Source organism: Manacus vitellinus, unplaced genomic scaffold, assembly GCF_001715985.3.
Source record: "Manacus vitellinus isolate BGI_N305 unplaced genomic scaffold, ASM171598v3 scaffold_8_pilon, whole genome shotgun sequence".
Taxonomy (NCBI): Eukaryota; Metazoa; Chordata; class Aves; order Passeriformes; family Pipridae; genus Manacus; species Manacus vitellinus.
The window spans coordinates 5000010-5027853 of record NW_021940864.1 but is presented as its reverse complement, the minus strand read 5'-3'; the positions used below and the strand labels follow the sequence as shown (position 1 = coordinate 5027853).

Sequence of the window (27844 nt, the reverse complement as noted above, 5' to 3'; positions counted from 1 at the left end):
CGAGAAATGGGTACAAATTGAAAGAGGGGACATTTAGGTTAGGTGTTCCTAAGGGTGAGGGTGGTGAGACACTGGCACAGGTTGCCCAGGGAGGTTGTGGATGCCCCAGCCCTGGAAGTGCTCAAAGACAGGTTGGATAAGGCCTTGAGCAACCTGATCAAGTGGGAGGTGCCCCAGCCCATGGCTGAGGGGGTTGGGACTAGATGATTTTAGGGTCCCTTCCAACTCATGATTCTGTGTTTGCATTTTTTAAAAGAAAGGGAAATGCTCAATGAAGTCACCTCCTGGTGTTGCCCAGGTTGGTTACTGGAGGATTTCAGACCCACTGCTGGTCTTGTCTGTCCCGGTCACTGCGTGCACGGGCATGGAAAGAGGGGGGAAATGGCAGTTTTGCTGTAGATCTTTCAGGAATGTTGAGAATTGGGGCACATTTGTCAGGACAGGCTATTGGAAGACGCTGGGAATTTTGGGGTCCTGGACTCTGCTTTGAGGTCTCCCTGCTGTCCTTCCTGTGTGATGGAAGGCAAACTCAAAACCTGAGCCAAGTCTCTGGTCAAAAGTCATGAGACGAGTGAAGTCTTCATCTTTAAAAATAGCATCTTGAAATAATACATTGTACGTTACTTGATTTAGAGCCTGTAATTTTTATCTTTGGTATGCTCAAGCTTTTCTCCAAAACCCAAAGGGAAATAACAACACTTTTTTTTTTTCTCAATGAAAGCTGAGATTAACATCTAATCATCTTCCCCTTTAGAAGCTGAGGTTTTAGGAGCACCAACTTAGGTTAAACTAGAAAGTTTGGACAATAGCACTTTGTTTCGAGTGGAACTTTGAAGAACTCTAACTGAGGGAGACCACAGGCCCAAGACCAGTGGAGAAGTCTGTGAAGGGACAAAATCCATGAAAGAATTGAAACCAGAGGAGAAGATGAGACCACGCGGAGGCCTGACCGGTTGAAGTAGATACCCTGGCCCTGTTTAGAGGCCTTAGAAGGTATTTGGCTGATAACAGCCAAAGCGCTCTTACACTGGAGGGAGAGGTTGGAAAGAGCTTTGTTGTTGACCTCTGCCCAGGTGTGGCTGTAGGGGTAAATTCAATATTGGTCTTCTGGAGAGGAAAATGTTGATTTTGTGTTCTTTAGTTCACCCACTGTTGCTGGAGAAGACAATGCTTGTGTTTTAGCCACTTCACCACTGCTGTTTATCCTTTTGTCTCCACTGCTTTATCTTTTCAGCATTCCTGAGTTCTTCCTTGGTCCTCCCAGATGTCATCACTGAATCTGTAATTCAAAAGTTTGGGTAAAGATGACAGGAACACTACAGAGAGCAGCACAGACCCTGTGAAGGCACCTGAAAGTGAACTCTAAAGATCAAGACTAGGTTTCAGGAAGGTAAAGTTGCTCATCATCCTTTCCTGCCCCGTGCCACAGTGTTCAGGGTGGAATGGGGAGGTAGAAACCCCTTCCTGCTGTACCAGTTGTTGCCACTGTCCTTCCAGCTGCTGGCCCTGCCACACTGCTCTCACACCGCCTGCAGAGCCTGGCCTTCCCTAGTCAGTCACTGCTTTTGCTACCTGCATGTGCCCTGCTGCTCCCACACACTAGTGTCTGTCTTGATGAATCTGTGTAGAGTATGTCTGTGATATAAGAAATGCACAATCCCTTTCCTGTAGCTGGGCAATGTCATATGAGCAAGTGGCTCTGTATACCCAGCTGTGGTAGAACAGGGTCTCACAGGTTGCAGTTTCCTCCTCGCATTTCAATTAAATACTCTCAAGGAGTAAAAGTAGTGTTCGGGGCTGAAAAGAACCTAAAAGATAACCTTTAAGAGGTACATATTAATTTTATTGAAAGTTCTCCCCCCCACACACCCCTCACACACATATTCTCCTTCCTTCTGGGAGGAGATATCCCAGCACAAATGCAAAGAGCTGGAGGAAGAAACTCAGTATTGTTGGGATGGTACAGCCCCTGGCTCCTGTGCCAGGGGGAGCTGGGATGAGACATCTGAAAGTTTCTTGGGATCCCAGGTGACAGAAGGGTGTAGAAGGGGAATGATTCAGAATCCCACATGTGAAGAGCATGCCTCAGCCAGATCTTAGCCCATGTGTGTGTAAAGTTCCTGGAGCAGTTTCTGCTACTGTCCTCCTTTGTCACCTATGGCTTTCCTAGTCATAGGGAAGAGCTTTTCCTTCTCCTAGGCTTTTCCTAGTCACCAGGAGAGGATCTTGAGAGATAGGTCTGTGGCTAGCAGACTTTCCTCTCTGTGCTGCAGTAAGGAAATAGAGACTCAGGAAAGGGGTAGTGGCACCATGCTTTATCAGTCTTCCATCAGCTAAGCCCTGATTTGGATCCTGATTCTATTCCACACCCGTATGAGAGAAGGCAGATTTAATAATCCAAATAAGTGTGCAGCTTTTTGAGCAATTAGACAAATGAACTGGTAAATACACTTGTGACAGATGACTCTATTATAAGTATGCATTCATCATATTCAAGCATCTTCAAAGTTTCCCAAAAGTAGAGAATAAATGCAACAATTCAGCTGTAACATGTGACAAAAACACTCAGAAGAGGAATTTTAAAGACAAATTTTGGCAAACTTACATACAGTTGTTGTAATATCAGCCAAGTTATTGAATTAGAGGTATAATACATAACTATTCAGAATGTGTACAATTCTGACATTATTGTAATTCAAACAACTTCCTATTATAGACAGCCACATCTTTAATTGAAAAGTGTTGCAGAAACACTTCTTAGTTATTTTGGCAGTTTAGAAAACTGAAGAGACCCATCACTCCCTATCAAAAACAACCAGTGAAGTGACCAATGTAGAGTATGTTGAACAAGTGATATCTTTAAGTGTAAGAAAAGTGTCTTGGAACATTCTAGACTAAATACAAATGCTTGAACAGCAAGAAACACTTCCATTTTCCAGGTTTGGATTGTTAAAAAAGAAAAAAAATCCTTCAATTTATCATTTATGGCCTGACTATAACTAATAAAACTTTGACTAATTTCTCTCTCTCTTTTTTTTTTCTCCATTTTGCCTTAGAGGAGAATGGGTCAGAAAGTCCAGATTCTGAATAATAAGAAGGAACACTCATTAAGGGCTTGGGTTATTTGATAATAACCACGTGAGGTTGCTTCAGCAGAGCTGAAATATTACAAAATATTAGAGAAACTCCTGGAGAGATGGTTTAGCAGTCAAAGCTGCATGAGGAAGGTAATTAATCATTTGATTCCCTCCTATCAGGTGTGGATGTGTGTATACTTTTCCTTTTCCTATGCTTCTGCACCAAATTTGAGGTTACTGGAAACAAACCAACTAACAACAAAGAACAAAGGAAGAAAGAATAATTTAGAACAATGGCATTTTCCACAGTACCAGCTAAATAAATGTTTGAACAAGCACCTTGATATGCTTGCAACTTCCAAAAGATGAGATATGGATAAAAGACAACCACCTTCCTTAAACAGCATTTCTAGAAAGCATTCAGCAGATAATAAGCAAATTATACTGGTCTGAGATTCCATCACTTTATACAGAGGATGGTCGATACTTAAGTAGAGGAGTAGAATATGGAAAGCCAAAAGTTGGCTGGAGTTGCAACAGGTGAATCAGCAGCAAAAGGAAGAGAAGGGAAAATGTGGGCCTGCTGCAGAATTGGGTCACTGAACTGCCCATAAAGGTCAAGGAAAAGGCTGAAGGACTCCTTCACCTTGGGTTTTACTGGGCTTGGGCTTTCCACATCTCCCAAGCTTCTGTGGCTTATTCAGGGTTTAGGGTGGGAAGGAAACTACTCACAGAAAGTCCACTCTATCAAGCTGGGCATATACAAGTCCACTGGACCAGATGGCCTGCATGTGAGTGTTGAGGGAGCTGGCCAATGTTACTGTGTGCTCACCCCCTGTGTCATTTGAAAGGCCATGGTGTTTAGAAGACTGTAGATGAATGAAGAAAAGGAAAATGTTACACCTTTAAGTTCAGTTGTGTCTGGCTCTATGTCACTGATTTTGGGCTTAGTGATCAAGGGGAAAGCAGAGTATGCCATTTAAGCTTGTCTTTATTAAGGCTTTTGGTAGGCTTCCTCAAAACTTTATAAGTGGGGAGATGTGGATGGGGTGGGCAGACTATGTGTGTGAAAAACTGGCTGTACCACCAGGCTTGAAGAGTAGTGTCTCATTGGTTTGAAGTCTGACTGATGCCCAATTGGGAGGAGTTAGGGATCAATAGCGGAGCAAATCCTGTTTGATATATTCACCACTCAGTGGGTGGGACAAAATGCGCCCTCAGCAAGTTTTCAGCTCATCTCCATGGCAAGCTGGGGGGATCAGTTGATGTACTGGAGGCCACAGATGCCATTCAGAGTAGCCTTGGCAAGCTGCAGGAGTGGGCCAGTGAGAGCCTTGTGTTGGTCAACACAGCCAAGTCCAAAGTCCTGAATGTGGAACAGACTGTCCTTGTAGAACATTACAGACCGTGAACCAACTGGCTTGGGAGTAGCCCAGCAGAAAGGGGCCTGGCCATCACACCTAGAGGGCTGCATTGTGGATATATTCAGCAGGTATGTGCCCTCTGTGCAGCACTGTGAGGCCACATTGGATACCCACTGTCCAGCTTGGGCTCCTCCAGCAGCAGCCAGGTCAGTGGAGGCTGCTAAGGTGGTTGGGCCTGGAGCACGTCCTGTGTGAGGAAGTGGGTTTGGCTACACCAGGATCTAATTACAGTGTTCACCTTCCCAGGGGGAATTATAGGGAAGACGGCACAAGGCTTCTCTCTGAGATGAGCACCAACAGGACGACAGACAAAAGCGAGAAGTTGCACCCAGAGAGATTTCAGTTGTGTATAAGAAAAACAAAAGTTCAAAGTGAGAGTGGTCAAGTAGTGGAACACTTTCCCAGAATGGCTGTGGACTTTCCATCCATGAAGATAAAACTAGGCTGGATAAGGTTTTAAGCAACCTAGTTTAGCTTCGAAGATAACCTTGTTTGGAGCAGAAGGTAAATCAGTGACCTGCAACTTTAATTTTGGTGTGATTATAAACACAATTCCTAGAAGAATCCTTGTGGTATGGGGGGAACAGTATTGTCATGTCTCAGGGGTTACTGATACTACGTCCCAAAGCTTCAGTAGTGTCATCATGTTGCCTTGTAGATGAGCTCACATGGCAAGGATATGGGCAGTAGTGCTATTGTTGCAACCTAATTAAATATTAGGTAATCACACTGTGTCTTCTGTCCACCAAATTCATGTACATACACTAATGTCGACCTTTGCACTCTCCTGGGCAATCACAGCATGGTGTGGTCACAGAGATAAATGTCCAAAAGTGCTGAGAATCCCATGTGGTACAGAACGTCCTGTTTAATACATGTTATTATGTGGACAATGCAATTTCTAATAGAAGAGCATACCTGGCATGGTTTTGCCTGTATTTCTGTTGCCATAGGTGTCTTTCTGGATGTACAGGACACTATGCACTGGGAGAACTCAGACTTCCCTGTATGGGCAGATAAAACATGCATGTGCAAGAAGTGTGATGCCAGACTGGTACTTACTGTGCAACTTCTCTGAGCATATACAGCACGACAATATTGCATATGCTGTGAATTTGACGTGTCAGACTTGCTTTGCATGCATGCTTTATCTGTCTGCGACTATCCTAGATATCAGTTTGTAAAATCTGTCTGTCTATACTGTGATATATCAGTCATTTTTAGGTCTATTAGGAAGTTATGTGTAGGCAGGATTTGGAAAGGCAGTAGGCCACCATGTCAGTGCTTCAAAGGACTTGCAGTGGACAGAATAACAGCGTGCTTGGACTTTTCTTTTTTTCCTCCACATCCTGATAGACATAAATGTTCACTCTTTATGGAGTCCCCTTCTGACCACTGTGTGCAGCAGGAGCTGGCACGTATTCCACAGAAAAGCCTATCACTGGTTTTCTTCCATGAAGCTTTCCAAACTCATTGTTTAGAGTGTCTCCTGTGGCCTGTGTTCCTTAATATTAGTGGGTCGATTTCATGTCCAAGTCTCAGATGGGTTATCGGTGTTTTTAGGTGAGATTGGATTTATCCTTCTATTGTTGCAGTTATTTTACTTTTCCTACTTGAGGGCCCCTCCCCTGCTTTTTACTTCTTGCTGGCTCTCAAGGCAGTTGTTATTTCAGGCTTGTTAATTGTGTCTGCCAACTCCCACACAGCTCCTAGAGGCTAACCCTGAGTGGGGTAACACAACACCTTCTGTTGCCTATCCTTTGAATTAGGACCTGTTTCTCCCAGAATATGTACATTAGTCCTTTCTCGATATGACTTCTGTTTTCTCTGGAATGTTATATTGCAATGAGCTCTCACACCTGGAACTAAACATTCAAGACCAGGCATGTAGACTGTAGTATCTCATATCCACTCTGGAATGGGCAGAGAGGGGAAATTATTACGTAATCACCAGATTACATCTTAACATTAAGTTTGTGAATAGCTCCTTGGAGCCCTGGGATTACTTAGTAATTTTTTTCTTCTTCTTAATCAGGAGTATATGGTTTTCCATGTCCATGTTTAAAAAAGCAAGTGAAGCTTCTTATTTGCTTTGGGCAAGAGATTGAAGGTTAGTGTCACAAGAATGTCACTGCACTACTATTTCAGTGCCCCTTATTTTAAAGGGAAATCACTAGTTTGTTTTTTTTTGCAACTATATCTTTCCTTAAAATACAACTTTATGTACCAGCCTCTCCATCTTTGTTGGTGCATAGTATTAACATCAGAAATAAAGAGCCACAGAACTAGAGAAAAGATTCCTTTGTGTGGCTCTGTACATTTATATAGTAAAAGGTCTTCACCACTTCATCTAATTTGTAACTGTTTGTTGGTACATCAGCTCTGGCACTTGCTCTCACGCTTAAGACCTCATAAAGTTTCAAATAGCTACTGTAATAAAGAACCTAAGACACCACCAATAATCCAGCCCAAAAATAGTTTTTCTGCATGCTGGAAAAAGAGTTTTGTTCCAGAACTGGACTGGCCTGAGATGCAGGAGTGGGAAACAGAGTCATGACAGCATTACACTGAAGGCTGATCACTCAAGCTTTCAGAAGGACAGTCATGCAAGACACAAGTTTCTTCTGAGGCTAACAGCAGGCAGTAAGATGTTAAAGCCATGTGATCCAATGACCTTTATACATTATGATTTCCAGAAGAGTTTCTTCAGATCCCTTGCCAAAGGCTCCTGGTACCTTAGAATTTCTTTTTTTTTTTTTTTTTTTGTCTTTGACTAATATACTTGGGCCTTTGGTACTAAACCAACCTGATTTCTCAAATTGAAAGCATAACATTCACCAAATTTTCTGTAATACCTGGGGGGGTTGATTTTGGTTTTGGTTTTTTTTTTTTTTTCTAAGAGGGTACAATCTGCAGAATGTAGGCAGAGATGGTTTTTACTGAGACATGTTTGGAGCAACTAATACGCCTTATTTGAATCTTTGCCTCACAAATAATATAGTAATTTCGAATACATGCAGATTAAACCTTTATGCTTTTGTGGCTTCTCTCTTAAAAAGAGGCCCAAGAGAGTTTCTGAATCATGATGTGGTAGGTAGGCTTTACTGACATTCATTTGGCTGCGTTAGTCATCACCATAGTTTGACTAATGGGAAGGACACCCTAGATATTGTCATTCCTATTTTTATCTATCAGGGCAAGATGATAAAATAGATACAATTACATCTGTAGAATTTTTTAGGTAGTTCCTAGTTTTCTATAAATACTAACACCTTCTTTGTAAGCAATTTCTATTTAATAGCACTTCTTGAGAATGCCACATGTGAGAGAGGAGCGTGTCCTGCTGGATACTGTCAGAGCTGGGAGGCATGGTGGGAAGTAGCTCCAGCTGGAAGGAGGAAAGGGGAGTTTTGTAAAATTAGGATCAAAGGCTTGATCTTTTAAATATTTCAGTGCACATGTAGACATACTTCTGTGGGTAGTACTGTTTACTGCATTGTCACAGTTGGAACCAGTTTTACGAATTATAACAAATCTGTCACCTCAAAGTAACTAATTATATTGTACACCGTGGCCACTTCAAAACCTCACAATGCTTCCTGAAATGAGCTCGAGTTTTCTGTCCTAAAAAACAAAGACTCCTCTCCCTGAAGCTAAAAGAATCCCCATGTGTTGTTAGGAGCCCCCTGCCAAAGATGTGCAGTGCCAAAGACACAGCTGAACAGAACTAATTTCATTTTGCCAGGAGCATTGACACAAATGCAAAGTAGGTAGCTTGATAAATCTGCTTTGCTGTTGTTGTTGCAACAACGGTATTAGCAGGAAAACCTTGACAGAACTTTGTTTTTAAAAGACATAGTTCATGATATTAATCTAGCCTGACTTTATACATCTCTAAGTGAAGCACTTTTCCCAAGCTGTTTTTCTAGGCTTCCTCTGGAGAGGTGGAAGTACCCACAAAGGTGCCACAAAGTCCCAGATACTTATCATAGAATGGGATGTATCACTTTCTGGTGTCTTGCAGTGACACTGGGGGAGCTTAGCCCACCTACATTACAGTACATCACTAACTCGGAGGTGAATTGAGTTAAAAGAGGTAACTTCTGCCCTAAATTCTACCACTGTAATTGTAGATTTGAAAATGCAAACTGACATATTGGGTGAAAGCTGCCAATGTGCCACTGACAGCCACAGCGAGTTACGGCAGCAGAACACCTACTCCCCTGTTACTGGGAGGCCAACCCATGGCTCATGAGTTGCTTGCAGCTCAGAAGCCAAGCTGAAGCTATACTTTCACATCCCTTCTTGGTGATCTGTCATCATGAGCTTCAAGGTCATGGTGGTTCTTAATACTCAGCTGTGGGAGGAAACTGTCCAGGAAAGGATGCTGAGGGCAATATTGACAGATCACCTGAAGAGCAGCAGGTCTCTAAGGACATTGCCAGGAAGGACCCTAGGATGGCCTTCAGGGATCTCTGAGGGTCTAGACCTACCACCTCTTATCCCAAAGCTGCTCCCAGGGCTCACCATCCTCTTGATTCTTCAGGGTTTGTGTCTTGTGACTCTTGGGCCTAGCTAGTGTCTAATGTATGCAGTTCATTAAATAGCAAAGGGTAGTCACTGCTGCTCAATTAGTTTTGTTGCTTTAGAAATATGCAGACTATTAAAATTATTATAGAAATGTTATGATACATGCACAGGAACAAAAAGCAAGATGAAAGCTTAATAACCTTTACTGATTAAATGCAGTAAGCATTCTGAATATACAAAACTGCCAGCAGTTTCTCATTATTCTCACAATCTCTTTTCCTTTTTCTCTTTTCAACAAAACTCTGAAATATGCCTTTTGTTCACTAAACTCATTCATTTTTCATATTAATTTTTATATTTTGTAAAGTCACTTACCCCATAACAGATACTTGCATGCCTTCTTCAGCAATATTTTGATAGCATTATTTCAACACTGAGAAGAGACTTAGGAGTATCTACTTCATTGTTATAAAAACTTGACCATATAGATACCTTAAAATATCTGGTATCAACATATTATGACTTCCCTGAAATCTTAGGAAATATTTGATGCTAAAACATCCTTAATTTGTCTTCTACTCAGAACTAATATATTACTATGTATCCTACTTTTATAATTTATTAAATATTAGTATTTTTATCAATATTGTTAGCAAAATATTAATAGTGTTAATATATGGCAAATATGTGAAAAATAAGACTGTGCTACTTTACATATGTTCTGAAGTTTTTCATAGGAATAACAATTTTATCTATGCCGTTCAACGCCTTTAATAGTTTTTATCATTTTACCTGTATAACATGTATACCTACAAACATTAATTTAAATGGTAAATAATGTATATAACAAACCCTATGGATAGTTGATCTGATTTTTTTCAGCTACAGATAATCTGAATATAGTAAGTTTAGGCAGATTCAGATTGTCAACAACTGCCTCCATGACCTCACTTTTGAAACAAGTCTTGAATAATTGCAATAACTATGAATAATATTGCATAGTTATTGCACTGTTGGGCATTTTTGGAACGTAATTAAAATATTGAATTTTTTTAAATGAAACCCTCTAGAATGCTCAACCTGCTGAATTTTACATTGTGCCTTTGTAATCCTCACAGAACAGCACTAGCCATGTTTCAAAAGGGAGCATTTTCAGAGGCAAGGCAATATAAAGCCTCAGAGATGGGGAATTTTTGCTGCTTGGATAAACATAATCGAAAATAGATGTAGAAATCGTCTTCAGTGGTATTCAACCTGTGCTGATTTATGCTTTTGTTTTCTTGATCAGTGGATGTATATTAGTCTTCTCATTGCTAAAGATGTTTTCATTAAGGAGTTTCAAGTTCAACTGTCATTTTTGTTTGTCATTACATTGGATTTCTCTTTGTACAGATCAGGCTGCGAATTTTTCTTTCATTTTTTTAAAAGGTTTTCACAGGGAGGAAAGAGGATCATATTGTTCTGAGTGACACTGGCACGCAAATAAATAACACTGAAACTTGGGAGAGCGTTAATTAAAAATTATTATAACCTGACTGACCTGACTTGGCATCGTGGTATCTTGCCAAACTGGCTCTTTATTCTTACGCGTGTCTGATTCGTGTTTGTGGCGGGAAGCTAATGAGTTCATGGAATTGTTTGGCTTAATCCTGCTTTCTTTGCACTGCAGAAGTTTTATGTGAGGAAGAATAAGGAATATCAGAATGAGGTTCACTGGGTATGACTCATGGTGATTAACCTGAGTAATATCTGGTATAGATTTCTATTTTAGTAAGTTCAGGTAGATGACAGATTGGGCCTGTTGTTTGTTTACTTAAATGAGATATACATTTGTTTAAGGCTGGCTTACACCTGTGTAAATGTACCGACTTCAGTGCAGTCTTTTTTTTAAGTCTTGCTGGTGTGGGGTCACAGCAGGGTCCACTGAAACAAATTAGGATGTATTGAGTGATGTAATTAATCAAAGACAACATAACACCCGACTTGTTGTAACTTCTGATCACATTGCCATCCTTTTAGCTCTGCAGAAGAAAAGCAATTTGGGCGGCTGTGAACAAGAAGGACCGGAATCTGACTTAGAGAGGTCCCTCAGTTAAAAGAGAAGCAGATCTTATCTTTATATTCATATGTGCTACATAGACATCAAAAGGCTGTTTCTTAAATTCTTTGAAGCAAGATGGTTCGAATGTTTGGGCTATTCCTCATTCCAGTTTCCCCGGGGATGCTGGACTGTGGGCTGGGGCTATAGAAGACAAAGGTCTCCCGCCTTAGCCCGCCTTCCCAGCTGGTTCCTGTGCTCATTAGCTGGGGTGGAGTGCCCTGGTGACACACCTATACAGCATCTTGTTTTGGAGCTAGTTGGTAGGAGTGCTGTGCTGAGCTGTGCAGCCGTATCCTACATTTAACTACAGGTTTATATGAGTAATAAGTCAGGTAGTTAAACCAAAGTTATTCACAATATGTAGCACAGGTGACACAATTACCAAACACAAGCTGTGGGCCCCTGCTCCGTGGCCACTACTGTATCCAGGAATTGTTGGCGTGGTTTGACACGTGGGGTTGTGAACAGCACAGGAGCATTCTCAGTAGGATGTATCATACTGTCCTTTTTTTGCATCTCCTGTTTTTCATAATTTTTGGTAATTTTTCAGGAAGAATTCCTGGAGGTTAATTTTTTCTGTTTCCTTAAGAAGGTATGGGTTAGTAGCTGCAGTCCGACATTACATTACATTGCATTATTTACAGTGCATACACACTGTAACATCCAAGGCTCAGGCAAAGTGAACCCTACTTTTGTAGATATTTAATTTGAGCATAAAATGAATGAATGTCTGTCCATGTCCCAGTAAGCTTGCAGTTTAGAAAGAGGAGACAAAATGGAAAGGCATTATAAACAGAACAGTTTGAATAGGGGGGATTCCTCTGTATGTTTTTTCTTAACGTTGGCATCAGTCTTTCAAACTCTTGGAAAGGAAGTTATTGAGAAGTGATGGGAAGGGGAAGACAAATAGTGGCACAGTAGTGGGAAGGGAAATTTGACTCAGAGAAGCTTTTGGTAACTGACTTCATAGAAATAATACAATAGCAAGTGGAGGAAAAAATCCACGGTCAGATCACATGAGGAGTCAGTCCAAAATTTCCAAATAGGTTTGCTGATGTTTGTTGGCAGCTTTTAACTTCAGCTGGAAGAAAAGAGCCTCTTTTCTCCACAAACCAGAATTAATCTGTAACGCTTTTCTCCTCCAACTCAAGTGACTTGTGTTAAGGGAGCAGCTTTCAGACAAGGACCTTGGACCAAGTCCTGTTTGGGTACAGTGGAAGATTTCCAGCTGCATTTTAAAGCACCATTCACCTCTTGTGTCTGAACTGTTAATTTGCAGTGGGGTCACTCCCAACTTACACTACTGCTAGGACTTTAATGGTCTAAATAACTGCACCTGCTATGGTAATGAAAGTGTGCATAAAAGCTCAAGTAATTTAGAAAATTGGATATTGTGTTGGGGTGGGGAGAAGGAGAGAAAGGTATAAGGGGCAAGAACTTGGTCAAAAGAAACAAAGATTTCAGATCACTTGCTGTATTATTGCTACAGTGTTATCAATGCTGCTAATGCTTTCAGTACTTTACCAACTGCATTCAGCTTTGTAGTTGAATGTGTTGCAGAGTGGGAGGGTTTTTTGAGTAAGAAAAGAGGGAATTAGAATAATGTTTATTTAAAAACAACCCTTCCTATTATTTTGCTGGCATTTTTTTGAGACTGTGAGGTTTGTTTAAGACCAATCCCTAGCAAAAAATGGGCCATCGGATGTCCTTGAATCATAAAATCACAGGAAAACAGGACTGGAAGGGACTTTGAGCAATCCATTCCTTGCTCCAGTCTGCAAACATGTATACCAATGTGATTCCAGATAAATGTTTGTCTAACCTGTTTTTGAAATCCTTTGCAGCCTCCTCCAGCAATCTATCCAAGTCCTTATTATGCCTACTGTAAAAAAAGCCATTTCTGATATCTAATCTAAAACTCCCACCTGCAGTTTACACCCATTACTTCTTATCATGCCATGCTGGGCATGAAAAACAGTTTAATTCTCTTCTTCTCTGAATCCATCTTTTATGTATTAGATAATGCTTGCATTCTCCTGTGTGTGCCTTTTTGTGTACATCTGGACTTGGATGAAAATAGGTTAAAGGAAAAAATGAGAAAAAATTACATTTCTGCCTGAGACAGTCATTTTAGCTGATCAGGCAGCAAGTGGCTGAAATGGAGGAGTTGGAAAATGCTGGGCAGGGCAGGGTGATTTGCTTAAGGCAATCTGAGGCCCTAAACATAGTGCATGAGAGAGACTGGTGCCTGCCATGTGTTACACATCTCTTATGACAGTGCCTGTTTGGCATTTCTGTCTCACCTGCCCATGTCTCAGCCTGTATCTCTCACCCGTCACCTGAACTGTGGCCAGGAACTGTAGGTGCTTCTGTCAAGCCTGATTTTCAGGGATTAAGTTGGTTCTCTGTTTCCATTTTTAGTTCTCTCCATTTCAGAAGTTAGAGAAGGGTGAGAAAAAGCAGGGACTGAGAAATGTGGCGGCTGGTAACCGCCCCACCGTCCTAAATTCAGCCCTCAAATATCAAACTCCAGATACAGGAAATATACAGGAAATACCTTCTTCCTTCCCTCTTCACATCTTACAGGTCCTGGCAAAGGTCCCCAAAACTCTGCTGTCCAGAATTATCCCAAACATGAGTCCCTGGCTACTCTGCTCCAGACCAGTATCCCTTAGTATGCATACTACAGAGGCTTCCCAAGCATCCTGCAGACGTTCCAAGGCTCTTAGGAGCACCAACCTGCTTTCATGGCACCCTTTGACTATCTACTGTGTCCTCTCCAAAATGTTCACAGCTATGCCAGCCTCATGGTATTTGTTCAGACTGTTTGGCATCTAAAAACTGGAGCTTTATGGTTATATAGATTACGTATATGGTAGTCTGTATAATTGCAGGTAGTTTACTTGGTGCTGCCTATGCTTTGGATGCATGGAGCAGCTCTCCAGTATTCCAGGTGTAAGGCATACTTGTGGGTGGGTGAAACCAGCCAACCAGATACACTCCTCATCTCATGGGGTTGTTTGTGGGACGAACACTGGTTTGTGCCTTTGGAGCTGACATCTGAACAAAGACACAAAGCATTTCACACGATTTAAAGCTGTTGTCTGCAAACCTGAATAGTCACTGATTATTCTGGAGTCACATTTTCTTTTCTGTGATGAAGACCACAAATTAACTTTTAAATTTAAAACTGTGAAAACTCATGTACTTCTGCTAGTTGTGTAATTCTGAGAGCTGGGACCTGAAGCATAAGGTTATAGTGCTATTTATACTGCTGAAATGTTTAGACTTTCTTTGAGTGAATGGGTATTTTACAAAGGGGAGAGGAAATAATTGTTTCTTATGTCACTTAATTTTTGAAAGAGAAAGCCTATGGAAATTATTCCTCAAGTCCCTGGAGTCTAGAATTGCCTCATTCCACTCTAGCAGTGAACATACTTCACAAATGTGCAGTATGACAGAATCTTACCTGTAGGCTAAATTTCAAAGACAAATCTCCATTTTGCTAGTTTCTAAAAGAACAGTTTGTATTAACTCTGACTGTTATTTTTATTAAGGAAACCATTTCCTAGTCTTGGAATGGGAGTGACTATTAATATTATGGGTATAGGAATTGGTATTACCTCTGATTATACATGTCTGTTTTTAAATGAACCTGGAGAAGTCCCCCAAGTGTTTTCTGTTGGTAACTGTGACACCCAGTGGTTATTTAAAGAATTATATAAATGTAGTACAGACAACTGCAGTGAACCTAAAGGCTACACAAAATGCTGAGGTTTACACAATAAGTGTGGGCTTTTAAAAGTAGTATTCTTTTCCTTGGTAATGTGTACAGATAGTAAAAATAAGCTATTTTAGGAGTTGTAAGGCTTTCATCCGTTTAGTTTATGTTTTGCCATATTTAAAACCCACACATACATATATATCTTTGTATTTTCTTGTACAAAGCCTTTTCATACGTTGTGAGACTGAGGTTGCAGTTCTGGTGAAACGCTGACAAAAAGTAGCTTCATCGCTATGAAGTATGAAATGGCTTTTAATTCTTGTGGGCAAAAAGCTGGCTCAGAATAAGTATGGGAGATAAAAGAACCTTGTTTCCTCTCCTTTGTTTGCCACTGACTCATTGTGTGGCTTAGAACAAATTGCTTGTGTGCGTGGCTGATAAGTACTTCATAAAGGTGCAAGGTGTAATTAGTATTAATCTAGGTGGCATTCACCTCCAACCATTTATGCCACAGTCAAGAATGATTAAATTATATGCTGTGTATAATGCATCATACTTATATTGCAAAGCATAATATTACTTTATGAGCTGTGTTACAGAGCTCTGAATACATATACCTGGTAAATGAGAAATTAAATTGTATTCTTTAGAGATCACTGACCATAAAATATTTACTCCTGGGGGCATGTTTTAAATAAAGGAATAGCATCAAAATTCAGAATATCTAATTGCAGTGGACCAAGCAGCATGTGCCCTATATATATATATATATATTAATCTATCTACTGTTTGGAAATGTCTCAGGGAACTACTCAGGTAAGAAGAGTTACCCAGCAAAAGGAGCAATGTCACAGGGCATCCTCTTATAAACCTGGAGATTAGACAGAGCTGCAAAGTCAGTTACTGCCTAAGGCCCTTTTTTTTGGCTGCATTAGCTGCAGCTACCCTGTGTGCCTCAGGAGTGCACTTCAGCTCCCTGAGTGTGTGCACCTTGTCTACATCCAGGATTGGGATGACATCCGTATTCCCACCATTGATTCATCTCTATCCAGTTTTCATGCAGAGAAACTGTGGCTAGAAAGGGAGCAATGAAACATGCTGGCGAGTCCACTTGTGTCAGGGTGAGGAGAGAACCAAGACAGACAGACTGACAGACATACACACACACAAGCTGAAAGGCTGTGTTACGCCATCATGTTGTAAGAACATCAATATTAATTTTTTCACACTTTTTTTAATAGTTTCACATTTAAGAGTATCATATGAAATATTTGTCACTAAATCCTTAAATGCTGAATTCAAGATAAAAATACCTTTCGAAACTGCACACGTTGGAACTAAATTTGTTTATCATGAAAAATACAGAGGTTTTATATGTCATTATTTACAATTCTGTAACATTTACTAGTCCTGGTTTCATACCCTGCTGCCCCAATCTTTACAAGGACACAGAAAGATAGAAACAGGTAGAAAAGTGTGCCCAAAGAAAATTAAATAATGCTTGATAAAGTGCACTGTTTACTGTGTTGCTAACAGATTGTCACCCGGTGTTGTTAACTGCAGGATGAAGAGTGTTTTTGTCTTCCAGCTTCTGATAAGAACAAGTGTGTGTGATACAAGGTTGTTCTAACATAAGAATATATACTGGTGCTTACTGATATACTAACACGTGTATACACTTGGCACAATTCTAGTCTAGTCTCCAGAAGGAGCTCATGAGCAGATCTTTCGCTCTTTAAACTAACCCTGAAATATGGATATTTGCTACAGAAATTTGGTTTTGCTTAGTGTCTCTCCACTATTTATTCTGAGTTTGAATGACTTGGATTCTGACTCTAGGTCATTGATGCCTGCTCTTGTTTTGTTTTGGTTTTTATATTACATGTAGCTCATTTCAATCCTTCCACTAGCTTGTTTGTTTGGTTTGGTTTTTAGCCTTAAAAAGCTGGATTTTATTCCTCAAAGACTGGACAAGTCACGTTAGAAACTAGTTTGTCTTCTGCTTTGTTTATAGCATATTTTGCTAGCCAGCATAAACAAAGCCTTGGGCAATTTGCCATCCTATTCTAGACAGGATGTCTAACAAGTGGAGTAAGTGCAAGGTCTTTTGTTTACATTGTGAACTGAGTTTGGAGTTTTTTGTTTCCCGGTTCAGTATTCTTTATTCTAAGAGTGTTTTCTTATCCTCTGAGGAGAAAGTTACAACTCACAGTGTGCAAATCTACATTTTTAGGTAAAAGAACATCCAGATGTGTACTAGATTAAATGTGTTCCAATACTCGAATCACAGGAAAAAGAGTATGCTGAGAGAAGAAAGAAGTCTGACTTGTATGTTGGTATTCACCTTAGTTTATGTGTTGGGAAGAGCATACTTGAAAGACGTGAGTAGTGATGTATTTTACCCCTTCCTACACACTGGGCCCTGGCATGCCCTGGAAGAGGATCTCCTAGTAATTGTTATTAATTGCCATGATGTAGCACTCCAGTGGCTCATGAAGTGTCTCTGGTGTCTTACTGAAACTGAATGTTTCAGATACAGACATAAATATCATAAAATACAGTTTTCTTAATAAAGCTGCACCCCTACTGATTAGCCAGTGCCCTGAGGTCTAGTGATAATAAGACCTTCTGACTTAAACCTCCATGCTCATCCCTCTGCACACTCCCTTCTGTGACAAACCAGCTCTTCCAGTACTCAACTTTATTTCAATAGTTAAAAATTAGCTCCTTGTTCTCAAGAGCATCAAGGTCTGGCTGTCTGCAAGTGGTGGCTGCCAGATATGCACATAAATTTATTGATTTCAGGGAGAAAAACAAGAAAAGGGGAAAGAAGAGAGCTTAGGGGTGGAAAAAGAGCAAGAAAGTGGCTGCAGGAGCCTGCTAGCAGAGTGAGCCAGAGTGCTCTGGGAGATCAAAACAAGTGGATCCACCCTCATAATCTTCTTGCACAACCCCTGACATGGCTATGTGTGGCTGTGTTTCACCCTGAAAAGAGGTGAATAGAGGACAGACTGCTGACTTACACAACGTGTAGAGGAGATAGAAATGAATTTTTAGACAGCTCCTGCAGCCAGTTCACTGAGTAAAATAAGAAGTATAAAGGATGTAGTAAGCAAGTTGATTTTGCATCAGAGTGCAACTAATTTAATAGTTATCAGGCCAGACTCCTGCCTTCTGGTGTTTTGAATGCTGAGATATAAAAATAAAATGTGTGAAATACAAAACAGGATTTCTAGATGGTGGGAGTGAGCAAGATTTTATTAAGGATATTTGTTTAAATTCTGCTACAGAAGATGTAATACAGATCATACCATTTCACTAAGTCACAGGAGTTCAAGAGTTGAAAATGGCCATTTAGAACTTGGATGTATAAATAAGTGTCAGAGAAACTGAATAAGTTCTTTTCTCTTGAAGTTGAAAAACCTTCTCAGACACTACAAATGACAGAAATTTCATCTTGTTCACGAGAAAGCCTTTCCAGAAGTGTCAGTGACTCATAGATTCAATGTCAGTCCTAAAAGCCTTCCAGCATGAGGAGAATATGAAATGATGAAGCATCCTCTGCGGCACATCTACTTGAAGTACAGCACAGTGCTCTTTTAGCACCCATGGCTTCAGGAATAGAGGCACTGAACACCCCTTTTCACAGCAAGACAGGATTGTCTCTTCTCTGTGGAATTTTTTGTTTGATTTTTTTCATCTTCAAGCGCAGATAGCCAAGGGAGGAAGTAATTGACTGATTGGTTACTTGTGACTACTGAACAAAGGCCCCTTTAAAGAAATGTCTTTGAGTGTAAGCAAAGTTATCAGTTGTTAACCTACTGTTGATTTGCATTAGAAAATCACTTAGACATTCTTCCTCCAAAAGTCCTGTCTGCTGCTTTGCAGAGGCTCAGATGGGGCACTGTAGCTTTGCTTCACCATCGCTTACATTGTGTAGTATTCTGGGAGGAGTACAAGGAAGGGATGAGAGACCAACAGAGAAATGAAAATAAATTAGGGATATAATATATCAACCATTGATTATAGCAGAATTTTAACCCAGCTGTGCTAGAAATGTGCTCTGTTAGTTTGGACAAGCCATTGCACCAACTGACACCTCACACCCTTATTTGATTTAGGACAGAAGTTTCATGATTAGCTTAAGCCAATCTGAGACTGTACTGCTGCCAAAGGGACATTCCTCCTCCTTCTTACATCAGACCAGGCACCCACATGACCATACAATAAACTGATCCAACTGAAAACCAGCCCTGGGAAAAAGAAAAAAAAAGAAGAAGCAGATAGTAGTTTTTGATTGAGTCTGGAAGTTAAGCAAGCTCACTGTTCCGTCTGAAGGTTGCTGGGGCTAAGGAAGTGGATGGACTGGGAACAAGCAGCTAGAGGGACAGAGAGGTTAGAAAATTGCCCTCAGTGGCAGTGAGATTCAGCAGGTGAGTCTTATTAAGTGGGTGCCTTTCCTTTAGCACGCAGCGTGGCCCAGGAAGGTTTGCTCAGTAGAGAGAAGCAGGTTGTGCTGCCACCCCAAGAGCTGTGCTGTATGCATTAGAGGGGTTGTGTTTGGGGTTAGCTCTGGGCTTGTCCCCTGCAGGAGCCTGCTGTATTGGGTATGCTCCTGGAGCGTGTCTTCCAATTTAGGTGATACCAAAAACTTATGGAGATGCACCCACTGTGTGCCTGGGGGTACCACTGGTACTAATATTTTTTGAGACCTCTAGATGCTATCATCATAGGAAAGTAGAGCCTGTTTAAACTCTCTTTTTGGGGCAGAGAGGCAGGAGCAAGAAAAAAGAGACCACAAAGATTTCATGTGGTTTTATCCCCACAAGAGACTGAGTCTTTTCTGTGGTCCTGCTTTCAAGCAATGGAGGAGTGCCAAGGTCTCTGTGGTTCCCATTGGCGATGGTGCACTCAATGCTTTTCCCATTTGTGATTATTACCAACAAAAAGCTCTGCTTTTCTCAGCTCCTGGATGCTTCACCAAAGTAGTGTGTGGACTCACATTCTAGTTTAAATGTGCCTTTTTGAGCAGCATCCTTAATTTGCCCTTTGGGGGTGTTTTGTGCTGTTCAGTGTATTTAAGCACTTATATTTTTCATGGGCCACTCTGGTAGTTAAAGACAGCAGGGGGCACCAAATCTGCATAGTTCTGTTAAAATTACAGCATCCAGGTCCATGCTCATAAAACTGAAGTTATTATGCATTCTCTCAGTTTAACATCCAGAATTTTGTTCAAGTACTGATGTTTTCTAAGATACCTGCTTGATTCTCAGGAGCTGCAGTGGTGAAAATAGAGGTCGAATTTTCACAGAGGTATACATCTGGGCCAGCAGCAGACCTTTCTCCTGCTGGTTGACATCCCACTCCCTTCCCTACTTAGTGTTGTAGGCTCCAGAGCTCATGCTCAGGATGATGCTCTCTCTAGTACTTAATTCAGGAAGCCGTTTGTATTTACAGAACTGAAGGCTTTGCTTTTCAGTTCCAAAGTATCCTAATATTGGTGTTGTGAAAAGATTTTATGCTCAAGTCACAAGTTTTGGACTTTCTAATGAACTGATCTTCCCAATGGCCATGCAAAATGTTCCCAAATCTAGAATAAGTGATGTAGCTTAACTCTGCCTCTGTTCTTTTGCAGAAGCTGGAACTCATTTCTTTCAAATTTTTAAGAAAAAATTCTCTGCAAAATGAAAATGAAACACAAAATATATTATCTCGTGGTTCTTTGAATATTGGTTTAAATGTAATCTGTGAGGATGGATCTGATTCAAAAGCCTTAATGTGAGTGGTTCACACTCATGAAACACCTGTGGGTACACTCAGAAAAGTAAAACCTATTATTTGTATATATAATATGTATGCATTATTTGTATTTTAGACACACTTCAGGATTGGATCCTCATTTGATAATATACAAAGAAAAGTAACGTTGCAGTTTGATAGACACTTTAAGAAATCTATTAATTAGGCTGTATTTCTATTACAGCCAAGGACCAGAAAGATGAAAAAATGTGTTCAAACCTTACTGAGATGGTCACCATATAATTTTTTTCCTGCCCTGCATGCCTGACCTTGGATTTCTATTCTTCTAAATTTAAAATCCTTCTTTGAAAAATCAGACCACAGAGAGAGACAATGCAACTAAGAAGACAACCTGGGTCTGAGACATGACTGCTCATTCTGTGGCTTTTGGTAAGTCATTTTAGTGTCAGATTCATAAAATAATTTAGTTATTTGAATTTTAAGTTTGGCTTGTTAGGTGCATGCCTAAGTAAGACTTATTTATGTACTCTAAATTCAATTACTTGTTGGATAAAATAGGTAAACAACATACCTGCTAAGCCTTCCAGAACAACACGTTCTGGAAGGCAATTGCCATTTTTTCAGACAGCAAGAAAAGAACATCTTGTTGTTGGGTGACCAATACTTGATGAGAGTAGCTGCACATTAATGTGCATGTTAACAGCTTGGGTAAGTATCTAACAGCACCTGTCCTGGTCTGTGCTGAACTGGTGGCACATGCTCAGCTGATCTGTACATGTATAGTCTGTCCAGTATATCTGGATTCAGTAATACTGGCAGATCTGAAAAAAATAGAGAGAGAGAAATCAAGTGTGGTTTCCCCCAAGGGGATATCTCATTTCTGGATTACTCTTCATGATTGCTTTACTGAGCATTTCCTCTAGGGATTCACAAATCTTGTATTTTTGTGCAGTTTCACAGATTCACTGACCTTACAGCATTATTGTGAAGAGAAATACATTAAATATTGGAAAAAGTCCATAATGAGGATTGCATAAATATCTAGTGTAAATAGTCTCCACATTATCATTGATTTTTTCATAGAAGGTTTACACCCTTGAACTTTTGGCTTCATTTGTTCTACTCACAATAGCAGGTTAAAATAATTATTTCAAAACCATATTTTACAGTCACCTGTCAAAAACTGTGTAGGACTCTAATAACTCTGGATGGTTCCTTAATCATCTGCAGGTAATCATCTGCATTTCTTCTGTCTCCATAGCTCTTAAACTTTGTCAGCTTGGACATCCCTGGAAGTGTTCAGGGTCAGGTTGGATGGGGCTTTGAGCAACATGATGGATTGGAAGATGTCTCTGCCCATGGCAAGGGGGAGAGTGGACCAGGTGATCTTTAAAGGACCCTTCCAACCTAAACCTTTCTATTTGTTTTGTGATTTAGAGTGTGTTGGCTAAGGTAATGAGTCTCTGGTTTGTAATTTTTTAACCAAAATCTAGCTAAACATCCAGTCTTAGACCTGGGATGCAGCGTGCATGGCATTTTCAAAGGTAGGTTGTGGAAGCATGATTTGCTTGACATTTTTACATGACTTTTAGTATCATGTTGGGAACATGCAAGTTTAGCAACATATTCTCAATTTCACATCTTTATCAATAGAAAAGTCTTTCTAATTCCTAATGTAAATCACTTTTTATATTTTAAGACCATTACATTTTACTCAATCTGTAGTGGGCAAAGAATATTATATTATATTTCCACACTTACTACCGCTTTACATATCTGAAGACTGTTTTCATGTGTGTCTTCAGAGTTTTCTTTAGGTAGAATGAGCTCAGTTCTTTCTGCCTTATCTCCAAGGCTGATATCTCTAATATCTCCTGAATTATCTCAAACATGTGAACATAGTTTTCACAAGTGTAATGTTCCAAAATGTCACTACTTCACATCTCCAGTGCTGCATTCTGTCTTATATATCCTAGTACAATATTTTTTGCTTTCATTCCAGATTTATTCCATTTGTGATAAAACATGCAACTGTTTTTCTGAGTACTGCTGCATCATGTTGGGAAAATGCAGCTGGTTTTGCTATTATTTTTTGCTATTCATGATTCACTGTCTAAATGAAAGGATTTTGTACAGAGCATTCCACCTTAAGTCTAACACTAGTCAAAACTCCCATTAATATTTTGGATAACACAGTAGAGAGGATTATCAAAAAGCATTCAGCCATCAGCTGCAGAGGATCCCTTAACTGCCTGTGAAAGGGTAGGATATAAATTGGGAATCATCATACTAAGAAATTAGTATGAAAAGTATATGCAACTCAACAAAGAAAAGCAAGAGCCACTTCATTTAGGTAGGAATAATTAAATACACAATATTAAGAGTGGCAAAAATCAGACAGAACTGTGAAACAGATCACAGAGTTAGGATATATGACTTTATTGCTCATTCCTTCCCAAGACCTGCTACTTTGTTATAGAAAGAATTTAGTTTCATTTCATGCAATTTTACCTAGATTGATCATCGGTCCTCATTATTTCTTTCTTGCTCTCTTCTTGTTACTTGTTTAATTTAAATTAATGGAAAAATAATGGAATAAATAATTAAACATGCAAAAATGTTGATCTTTCTAAGGCTATTCCCTTTGCTTAAGATGGTTTTTATCTTTTTCAATCTTCTGTCTTTCAGGATTTCTCAAATATCTAGTGGCTGAGATTACAGCCACTTCTAAAATATAAAGCAGACTGAAAATATATGCCAGTCCCTTGAATAAACTGGCTTTCCTGCAGGGACATTTCATGCATATCTCAGACTGTCTCAAAATGTTCTGTAGTATTTAAGAAACATTTTTCTTGGTGTCGAAGATAGTAAAATATTAGTTATTGCTGTGAAAAAGCACATTTTCATATCAATACCATAAAACTTGTGTGTTGAAGCAGAATCTCATTTAAGAAGTTATATAGACAGAAGGATGAATGGTTGCTGTTAGCACCTGTGAATCTGACAGATATTCAGATATGAAATCGTGTAGTGATCTACTTTCACAATATAGCATAACAGTAAATTCAGATGCCTCAGATTTGAGGCCCAAAATTGCAGGGTTTGGAATTCACATACGATGTTCACAGACAGAAGACATTAATTAAGTTAATAAAAAAGACAGTGCATAAAATGAGTTTATATGACTATGGTCCATGCAGCCTTGGACCAGAATGCTGTCAGACAATTGCTCTTAGTTTATCTGGAGACTCCCCCCACTTTTGTTTCACACCTCACCTAGGAATTCAAACAGGCTGAATATATCTTTGCCTTGCAGCACTGTTAAATTAATGTTCCTACAACTGGAGTTTCTAAACTCAAAGTTATCTTTTTAAAGAAGACCCTGGCCGCGTAGTGGGGGGAAATGGAAGATTTCATGCAGTTTTGTAGTTAAAAGCATATTTTTATTTACTTAAAATGAAGTCCTAAACCTGATAATAAAGAATACTGACAAATACAATCAAAAAATTTCAAACAGCGTAAAGTGTTTGGTTTACATTCAGGCCTGGCAGCCCTGCAGGATGAAATAATCCACACAGGATAATTTTGGAATGGGTAAAGGCATAGACGCTCCCCAGTGCAGTTTCTGGATTTTAGTGAGGAGGTACCATTTGTTGGAGCAGAAGGATAATTAAGTTTTTGTTCCTCTTCGCTTGCACCAAGATGATTAGCAGGAGAATCTCATTCTTCTGAGTTTTGCAAGGCAGACACTTTTCTGGTAAGAATTGAATTTGCTTATTTCAGACAGTCTGGTAAACAACCATCAGAGGACAACTTCTCTCAGCTGCTGTGTCAGGCTCACTGCAGTGTGGGCACACCGTGCCATGTTCAGCTATCTTAGTTGCTCAGGTGAGTAGTTAGTTGGTAGGCAGATCAAACTGTTTACTCAGCTACTTAAGCTCATTTACAGTAATTCTACCTGCTTTCTTGGGATATACTAGTCACTCCTTCAAGGCGAAAAAGAACTCAGTAACACTGTTTGTGGATATAGCTCATCTTAATTAATTTTCCTAGTGACTTTTGTTAAATTTGTGATACAATTTGTGTGAGAATTTACATGTCACTAATTCACACTGTCCTTGCTGGAGATGCTTCAGTTTAGAAGGAAAACAACATACTGTACTTTCAAAGCAAGATTACTTTCTCCTAGCAAGACAAAGTGGCCTTAGTGGGGACTAGGGCAGCTAAGCTGCAGTGCTTGGAAATTTACACTCTAATTATCATGAATTAGCTTCTCCATCTGGGCCAGGACAAATATGTGAAGAATAGTCAGAAGGTTGTCCAGGTATGTCCATACCTTTTCCTGCTGTATGATCTTCATTGAATGCATGTGTGTTTTCTGGTCATACTGTAATCATTGCAGTGGAAAACCCTTTTGCAGTTTAAATTAGTAAAAGCACTTGTTGATTTTCAGTTATTTTAATGTTCAAATTATCCCTCGAAAGGTAGCATACATATATATGTAAGTTGCAGTAGTAACTGATGGATCATTAACATGAATTGGAAATACCAGCACTGATAAAATATCATCTTTGCTTCCTTTTCCAGACAGAGTCTCCTAGCTTGGCTACCTTCAGCTTTGCTTGTCTTAATTGTTTCAATGGATACTGATATTTATGACTCGAATGCTTCAGAAGCCAAAATAACCCCTCACCTGAATACTTGCTGAAAAAAATTTTTATTTTAGAACACTATGTCCACAAAGCAAACCTGCCTGGAGTTAGTTTGATTTTGAGAGTTGCTTTACTTGCAATCCAAAGCAAACAAAATCTGCTAGAAAAAAAGAAAAATACTTCATTTCTCTTATGTGTTTTTTCACAGCAGTTTATAGGTCAACAATTTATGTAAGCCAGTCAGCAAGAAATGCATATATAGCATCTACATCTTTGAATCAATTAGCTGTCTAATGTCAAGGTAATTACATTAATATAAGGCTGTTGCAGGTTCAGGGAGGAGAGAGCTTAGTTTCTCTACAGAAGAACTAAATGCCTTGAACAGAGAATAAAATTGTGTGTGTATGTGTGTGCGTGCAGTACTTGTGAGTCATGACAGTTTCTAAAAGGCTGTTTAACTTTCTGAAATTGATGTGAGTCATTGTTCTCTTCCCAGGTAATGACTAGTTAAGATCATATTTAGCTCTTCCATTTCTCTAGTAACCTCTGAAACTAGTATTTCATTGATCTTCCAGTGAACAGCTGCCTCAGAGTCCTCAGTGACAAGTAAAGGGTTTATGAAAGAACACAAGATAGTTCCATCTGGAGAGCATAGATGACTAGAGCTGTCACCTGTTACTGCTCAACCACTTCTATCACATTAAAGTGACAACTGGTTTAACAAAAGAAAACCTTGTACTGAGTATTTAATGTAGGTACAAAACATTCAGGACTTGGAAAAAGGCAACTCCAAATGACATAGAATAAAAATAAGTGCCACAAGGGCAGACTTTTTACTTATGACATCATAAACACTGTTTCTCCTAGAGTTACACTGAGTATTTCACTTGGCATCCTGAGTAAACTAAAGATCTAGACCGCAACTTATCTGACCCTTGTGGTTTAGGCAAGTTTAGTTAGACATTTCAAGATAACAAAAAAAGAATGAGAGAATCACAGAATAGGTCAGGTTGGAAGGGATCACAGTGGGTCATCTGGTCCAACCTCCCTGCTCAAGCAGGGTCATCCTAGAGCAGGTTACTCAGGATTGCCTCCAGATGGCTTTTGAATATCTCAAGGGAAAGAGACTGCACAACCTCTCTGAGCAACCTGTTCCAGTGCGTGGTCACTCACACAATAAAGGTGTTCTTCCTCACGTGCAGAATGCAAATTAGGAGACTTGTGGTACAAAATCCACTAGAACCTCCAACCAGAATTGCAAACCTTCTGTTCTTTGTAAGAGATGGGTAGATTGCAGAGAATGATCTTGTCTTGCTGGTTTTGCTTCAGACTGGAAATATTTTATATGATGTTAAAGCCAAGATGGCTAATGTATTAAAGGTTTATATTTAGAATAGGAATGATCTTCCAGAACAGTGTTCTCATGAGATTTCTTGCTAAACATGTTCCTACTCCTCCATTGCCACCCCCAACCTTTTCTTCTGGTATTTTTCCAATTCACAATATGAATTCTTCAGTACTTGTTGTCAAATGCTAAAATAGTTTTGGTAAGGGACTTTAGCTGAAGTGACTAGAAATTCTAAGTGATACAGAGTGCTATAAGCATTAGTTTTACTCCTAGAGTTAAAAATATCCCTATTTATAGGGGGTTTATTTTCTCTGCTTCGATATGGGGAATATGTTTCAAACTTACAAAAGCTTAGGAGATCAGTTCAGACAGTCTTTACTTAAATTCAGTGTTTGATAAAGAGTTCTGTTATTGATGTACTAATAATACAAGTCATGTTTTTGGGGCAACTGATTTATTTTTTCCCTTTAAACAGAGGTAAGTCAAACCTGATACTAATTTATCAAGTTTGAAGACAAGGAGGCAGTGTAATAAGGGTACTGAGCTGACAGCAACCACTCCATTCCTACTGTTGCTGCAGCACATGCTGCTGTATGTCTGCATGGCCTCTCCTTCCTTTTACATCATAGCTGTGCCCACCTCTCATAAAACTGCATCAAAACCAACTTTACTGAATAAATACAGCCATAAAATTATGTTTATGTATTCATTAGTCAACACTGTTATTTATGCAGACCATATTGTAACTATTCATTTATGTGTGCAAGTTAAAAATGACTAATACCATTAATTCAGTTAGAACACATATGTCAATTTGGTGAAATACTGATTTTTTTCTAAACTATAGCAAAGGCACCAGGTCTAGATTTACTGCACCAGATTGTTGTTTTTGGGACAGCAGGGATAAGCATCAGTCTCAGTACAAAGAGACAAACAGGAAGAGCATTTAGTTTCATATGAGAGAATTTAATCATCCTCTGAGAAGGAGAACTGTTAAAGGGCATCACATATTTGTCTTTGTTCTGGCATGTCTGTTCAGAATGATGGAGCCATAAGGTGTGGAGAGCATCAACAGGGCTTGTAGATTAGCAGACTGTTACAGGTTCTGGGGTAGGAAAAAATGAAACATCTTTAAAATCAGAGGAATTTGGCTCAGAATGTTATTTCAGTGTTTGGACAAATGCATATTTTATGCAATTTTTCCTATTAGCATAACTAGCTCTGCAGG

The 27844-nt window shown here is 39.6% G+C and overlaps 1 long non-coding RNA gene across 2 annotated transcripts in view; it reads left to right on the top strand.

Annotated features, from left to right (window-relative positions):
• Positions 1-980: 980 nt before the first annotated feature.
• LOC108641774 overlaps positions 981-27844 on the top strand; it is a 30380-nt gene continuing 3516 nt past the window's right edge. Inside the window, exons 1-6 of one of the 2 annotated variants that reach the window (XR_003916370.1) lie at positions 981-1390; positions 3057-3227; positions 4748-5005; positions 17090-17237; positions 18978-19289; positions 20492-21045. This is a non-coding gene — a long non-coding RNA (uncharacterized LOC108641774). The remainder of the gene's footprint in view (positions 1391-3056; positions 3228-4747; positions 5006-17089; positions 17238-18977; positions 19290-20491; positions 21046-27844) is intronic. The other variant, XR_003916371.1, reaches the window with a different exon arrangement.